Source organism: Paroedura picta, chromosome 7, assembly GCF_049243985.1.
Source record: "Paroedura picta isolate Pp20150507F chromosome 7, Ppicta_v3.0, whole genome shotgun sequence".
In the NCBI taxonomy this organism is placed as follows: domain Eukaryota; kingdom Metazoa; phylum Chordata; class Lepidosauria; order Squamata; family Gekkonidae; genus Paroedura; species Paroedura picta.
This window is the reverse complement of record NC_135375.1, coordinates 26061694-26068892: the sequence shown is the minus strand read 5'-3', so window position 1 is coordinate 26068892 and position 7199 is coordinate 26061694.

Here is a 7199-nt window from a genome sequence, read left to right as displayed (position 1 = left end):
CTGCTGTTTGAAAGCCAGTGGAGTGAAATGGATATGTACCCCGGGAGACCAGGGTACAAATCCACATAATGCCATGGCACATTTATTTATTTATTAGATTTATTCACCACTACTCCTGAAACCAGTCTGGCTCATGGCAGTTTACATAGTGTCACCATGGCTGACACTAGATTTGAGCCAAGGATGGCGAATCTGCATGGTCATTGAAGTCACCCAGGATTATAAGCCTGGGAAACTGCAATGCCCAGGCAGCCACTGCTTCCAGCAGGCCCAACAAGGCATCTGGTAGTGAAGTGAGTGGATGGTACACCAACTAGATGGCCAAGTTCTCAACCAAATCCCACCCTAGGCTGACCCAATCCAGCCCTGGGATCAATGGCAGAGGGAGAGCCCTGTAGGAGAAAGCCTCCTGGACAAGGATCGCCATCTCCCCTCCCCTACCATTGGGTTACCTTGAGCCAGACACTTTCTCTCAGCCTCACCTATCTAGACAGGATTGTTGGGAAGAGAAAATGGGAAACAGAGAACATGCCTCCTAAACATCTTGCAAGGAAGAATGGGATTTAAAAGTATTAGATAAACTTGTTTCGGGTGGGGGGAATACAGTACCTGCCAGTGTCGTAGCTCCAATCCAAATTCCCCCCTCCAAAAAAATCCCCATGTGTGAGATTCTCTTCACAGCTTCTGTATCTTGTACTTTTTGGTCCCCAGTTGCATATTTTGGATAAGTCCGTCTGTCTCAAGCAGACATATCTCTGTGAGCCTTCTAGGATGGGAATTCCAAGGATTCTTTAAGTTGTTTCAATTCATTTACAGTTCACTATGGGGAATTAAGGAACTTTAAATTCCATCTGTATGATTCCCATTTTGATTGAATGCACAAAATTCTGGAATCAAGTTAGTACTTCCCCCAAGAAAAAATTAAAATTCAGTAGTAAGTAGTCTTGTAATGTATTATTACACTGCTTCCCCATCAGGTGGCTTTATCAAAAATGCGAGGTATAAGGACTTCAATAAAACAAGTGGATGTATAATATTTTATAGAAACCTGCTTTCTTGGCTGAGCTCACATGAGTGTAAACTCAGCATATGAGATACATGTGCTCCAGATTCTCTTTAAAAAACAAACAAAAAAGAACTCCTGCATGAGCCCACATCAGCACATACTTGAGGGGAGCTGATGCTTTTGCCAAGCTATAATAATTTACATCTGTGGCCAAGGCATATGCAGCTAATGTATCACTGCTGTTTATGTATGGGTTTTGCTATATAATCTTGGAATAATAGAAGGTGCTTCTGCGTGTGCGCATGTGTTAAGTGTCCTCAAGATGCTTCTCACTTATGGCAACCCCATCAATTAATAACCACCAAAATATCCTTGTTAACAGTCGAGCAAACTGAGAGCCATGGTTTCCTTGATTTATTCAACCCATCTCGTGTTCAGTTTTCCTCTTTTCCTGCTAACTTCAATTTTTTCTAACATTGTTTTCTTCTCCAGTGGGTTTGTTCTTCTCGTAATGGATGAAAATTCAAGAGCCTCAGTTCAGTCATTTTAGCTTCTAGAGAGAGTTCAAGCTTGAATTGATATAGAATGCACTTATGTGTATTCTTGGCAGTCCATGGTAAAACTATTCTCTGACCTCTGCTGTTGAGTGGTTTGTTTTGGATTACTCTGGAAGTAAAATATAATCTCTTTTAAATGAAGTTAATTTTAGGGGCTGTGGCTCAGAGGTAGAGCATCTTCTTGGCATGTAGAAGGACTCAGGTTTAATTCCTGGTAACTCTAGTTAAAAAGATCTGGCAGTAAACTCTGCCTGAGACCTTGGAGAGCCACTGCCAGTCTGAGAAGACAATACTGAACTTGATGGACCAATGCTCCTTTTTTGACCAAATAACTGGTTTGCTGGATCGTGGAAATTCGGTTGATGTCGTTTACTTAGATTTTAGTAAAGCTTTTGATAAGGTTCCCCATGATGTTCTGATGGATAAATTGAAGGACTGCAATCTGGATTTTCAGATAGTTAAGTGGATAGGGAATTGGTTAGAGAACCGCACTCAAAGAGTTGTTGTCCGTGGTGTTTCATCAGACTGGAGGGAGGTGAGTAGCAGGGTACCTCAGGGCTCGGGGCTTGGCTGGGTACTTTTTAACATATTTATTAATGATCTAGATGAGGGGGTGAAGGGATTACTCATCAAGTTTGCAGATGACACCAAATTGGGAGGACTGGCAAATACTCCGGAAGATAGAGACAGAGTTCAACGAGATCTGAACACAATGGAAAAATGGGCAAATGAGAACAAGATGCAATTTAATAAAGATAAGTGTAAAATTCTGTATCTGGGTCAGAAAAATGAAAAGCATGCCTACTGGATGGGGGATACGCTTCTAGGTAACACTGTGTGTGAACGAGACCTTGGAGTACTTGTGGATTGTAAACTAAACATGAGCAGGCAGTGTGATGCAGCGGTAAAAAAGGCGAATGCCATTTTGGGCTGTATCAACAGGGGCACCACATCAAAATCACAAGATGTCATAGTCCCATTGTATACGACACTGGTCAGACCACACCTGGAGTACTGTGTGTAGTTCTGGAGGCCTCACTTCAAGAAGGACGTAGATAAAATTGAAGGGTACAGAGGAGAGTGACGAAGATGATCTGGGGCCAAGGGACCAAGCCCTTTGAAGATAGGTTGAGGGACTTGGGAATGTTCAGCCTGGAGAAAAGGAGGCTGAGAGGGAACATGATAGCCCTCTTTAAGTATTTGAAAGGTTGTCACTTGGAGGAGGGCAGGATGCTGTTTCCATTGGCTGCAGAGGAGAGGACACGGAGTAATGGGTTTAAACTACAAGTACAACGATATAGGCTTGTTATGTTGTTATGTGCGAAGTCGTGTCCGACCCATCGCGACCCCATGGACAATGATCCTCCAGGCCTTCCTGTCCTCTACCATTCCTCGGAGTCCATTTAAGTTTGCACCTACTGCTTCAGTGACTCCATCCAGCCACCTCATTCTCTGCCGTCCCCTTCTTCTTTTGCCCTCGATCGCTCCCAGCATTAGGCTCTTCTCCAGGGAGTCCTTCCTTCTCATGAGGTGGCCAAAGTATTTGAGTTTCATCTTCAGGATCTGGCCTTCTAAAGAGCAGTCAGGGCTGATCTCCTCTAGGACTGACCGGTTTGTTCGCCTTGCAGTCCAAGGGACTCGCAAGAGTCTTCTCCAGCACCAGAGTTCAAAAGCCTCAATTCTTTGACGCTCGGCCTTCCTTATGGTCCAACTCTCGCAGCCATACATTGCAACTGGGAATACCATAGCCTTGACTAAACGCACTTTTGTTGGCAGGGTGATGTCTCTGCTTTTTAGGATGCTGTCTAGATTTGCCATAGCTTTCCTCCCCAGGAGCAAGCGTCTTTTAATTTCTTTGCTGCAGTCCCCATCTGCAGTGATCTTGGAGCCCAGGAAAATAAAATCTGTCACTATCTCCATTTCTTCCCCATCTATTTGCCAGGAATTGAGAGGGCCGGATGCCATGATCTTTGTTTTCTTGATGTTGAGTTTCAAGCCAACTTTTGCACTCTCCTCCTTCACCCGCATCAACAGGCTCTTTAGTTCCTCTTCACTTTCTGCCATTAGAGTGGTATTATCTGCATATCTGAGGTTGTTGATATTTCTCCCTGCAATCTTGATCCCAATTTGTGACTCCTCTAATCCCGCATTTCTCATGACGTGCTCTGCATACAAGTTAAATAGGCAAGGCGACAGTATACAGCCTTGCCGAACTCCTTTCTCAATTTTGAACCAGTCAGTGATTCCATGTTCAGTTCTCACTGTTGCTTCTTGACCTACATATAAATTTCTCAAGAGACAAATAAGATGCTCTGGTATTCCCATCTCTTTAAGAACTTGCCACAATTTGTTGTGCTCCACACAATCAAAGGCTTTAGCATAGTCAATGAAGCAGAAGTAGACGTTCTTCTGGTACTCCCTAGCTTTCTCCATGATCCAGCGTATGTTGGCAATTTGATCTCTAGTTCCTCTGCCTCTTCGAAATCCTGCCTGTACTTCTGGAAGTTCTCGGTCCACATATTGCTGGAGCCTAGCTTGTAGGATTTTGAGCATAATTTTGCTAGCATGAGAAATTAGTGCAATGGTGCGGTAGTTTGAACATTCTTTGGCATTGCCCTTCTTTGGGATTGGAATGTAAACTGACCTTTTCCAATCCTGTGGCCATTGTTGAGTTTTCCAAATTTGCTGGCATATTGAGTGTAGCACTTTTACTGCATCATCCTTTAAGATTTTGAATAGTTCAACTGGAATGCTGTCACCACCACTAGCTTTATTATTGCTCAGACTTCCTAAGGCCCATTTGACTTCACATTCCAGGATGTCTGGCTCCAGGTCATTAACTACCCCACTGTGGTCATCAGGGATGTTAAGCTCGCTCTTGTATAGTTGTTCTGTATAATTTTGCCACCTTTGTTTAATCTCTTCTGCTTCTGTGAGGTCCCTACCATTTTGGTCCCTTATCATACCCAACTTTGCATGAAACGTTCTCTTCATATCTCCAATTTTCTTGAAAAGATCTCTGGTCCTCCCCATTCTATTGTTTTCTTCTATTTGTTTGCACTGTTCATTTAAGAAGGCATTCTTATCTCTTCTAGCTTTTCTCTGGAATTCTGCATTCAGTTGGGTGTATCTTTCTCTTTCTCCCTTGCCTTTCACTTCCCTTCTCTCCTTAGCTATTTGTAAAGCTTCCTCAGACAGCCATTTTGATTTCTTGCATTTCTTTTTCTTTGGGATGGTTTTAGTTGCTACGTCTTGTACAATGTTGCGAACCTCCGTCCATAGTTCTTCAGGCACTCTGTCTATCAGATCTAATTCCTTAAATCTATTTGTCACCTCTACTGTGTATTCGTCGGGGATATGATTTAGTTCATACCTGAGTGGCCTAGTGCTTTTCCCTACTTTCTTCAATTTAAGCCTAAATTTTGCAACAAGAAGCTCATGATCTGAACCACAATCAGCTCCTGGTCTTGTTTTTATTGACTGTATAGAACTTCTCCATCTTTGGCTGCAGAGCACATAGTCAATCTGATTTCTGTGTTGACCGTCTGGTGATGTCCATGTGTAGAGTCGTCTCTTGGGTTGTTGGAAAAGAGTGTTTGCTATGACCATTGTATTCTCTTGACAAAATTCTACCAGCCTGTGCCCTGCTTCATTTTGTACTCCAAGGCCAAACCTGCCTGTTATCCCGGTTATCTTTTGGCTTCCTACTTTAGCATTCCAATCCCCCATGATGATAAGCACATCATTTTTTGGCGTTGCTTCTAGAAGGTGTTGTAGGGCTTCATAGAACTGATCAACTTCATCCTCTTCAGCAGCAGTGGTTGGGGCATAGACCTGGATCACTGTGATGTTGAATGGTTTGCCTTGGATTCGAACTGAGATCATTCTGTCATTTTGGGGATTGTATCCCAAGACTGCTTTTCCTACTCTCTTATTGATTATGAAGGCTACTCCATTTCTTCTGCGAGATTCTTGTCCACAGTAGTATACCTGATGGTCATCTGAATTAAATTCACCCATTCCTGTCCATTTTAGTTCACTGATTCCTAAAATGTCGATGTTCAGTCTTGTCATTTCTTGTTTGACCACGTCCAGCTTACCTTGATTCATGGATCTGACGTTCCAGGTTCCTATGGAATAAAAATCTTTACAGCATCGGACTGTCTTTTCGCCACCAGTTACTTCCACAACTGAGCGTCCTTTCGGCTTTGGCCCAGTCGCTTCATTCATTCTGGCGCTACTCGTACTAGCCGTCTGCTCATCCCCAGTAGCACATTGGACACCTTCCGACCTGAGGGGCTCATCTTCCAGCGTCATATCGTTATGCCTATTGGAACTGTCCATAGAGTTTTCATGGCAAAGATACTGGAGTGGTTTGCCATTTCCTTCTCCAGTGGATCACCTTTTGTCAGAGCTCTCAGCTATGACCTGTCCGTCTTGGGTGGCCCTGCACGGTATAGCTCATAGCTTCACTGAACTACGCAAGCCCCCTTGCCACAACAAGGCAGCGATCCTTGAAGGGGGCGATATAGGCTAGATATCAGGAAAAGATTTTTCACAGTCAGAGTAGTTTAGCAGTGGAATAGGCTGCCTAAGGAGGTGGGGAGCTCCCTCTCACTGGCAGTCTTCAAGCAAAGGTTGGATACACACTTTTCTTGGATGCTTTAGGATGCTTTGGGCTGATCCTGCGTTGAGCAGGGGGTTGGACTAGATGGCCTGTATAGCCCCTTCCAACTCTATGATTCTATGATCTAAGTAAGGGTGCAGGTGCATGCTTTGCTGCCTCAGCATGACTCCAGGATTTATCAACAGTTTCAAGACTACTCGCAGGGCTGTGGAAAGCTTGAAGGGTAACACTCTGTACTAAAAGTGTTCCCCCCTTATGCAAAATATGAGGACCTTTCTTTGATTGGGATGAATGGGTACTTGAAGAAAGGCCTCCATGAGATCAAGTGAAGTTAAGTAATTGTCCTTCTGAAGAGTCTCTGCTATGGCTTGAAGAGACTCCTTGTGAAATTTATGGAGTCAAATGTGTTTGTCTCCAGTTCCCATTTTCTTTGAGGACCATGAAGAAAATGGAATCGACCCCTTTGAAGTACTTGCAATCTGGAACCCTCTCTATGGCTTCAATTTGAAGAAGGTACAGGATTGCCTGAAGTGTTACTTTACATTTTACATGGTTCTCAGAGACAGGTGATGGGTGAAATCAAACTGTGGGAGACTACAGGAGACAGAAAGGGGGGAAAGGTTTTCCCCACAGTTCCTACCTCTCAGGCTGCATGGTAGGAAAACTCATCCAGATGTCCTCCCCTCAGAAGGAGAATAAACAAATTCAACCAGAATGAAGTAAATGAATACAACAAACCAGAACCAGAATGTTTTTCTATATATGAATTTGGTTCCAATTTACATGCAAGATAACCTAGAGATTTTGGGTTTTAGTTCAGTTCACAGATATAAAAATTTGGGATGGGGAGGGAGTCAGATTCAATTTCACTCCCTGATTAAAATATACTACTTTTATCATATGCAGTTTAAGTATTAGTGTGCATTCTTTTCACATGTCCCCTTTTTTATTCAACTGGATTTTTGTTTTGTTTTGTCAGATGTCCATGTGTGAACTATCATGAAATGAT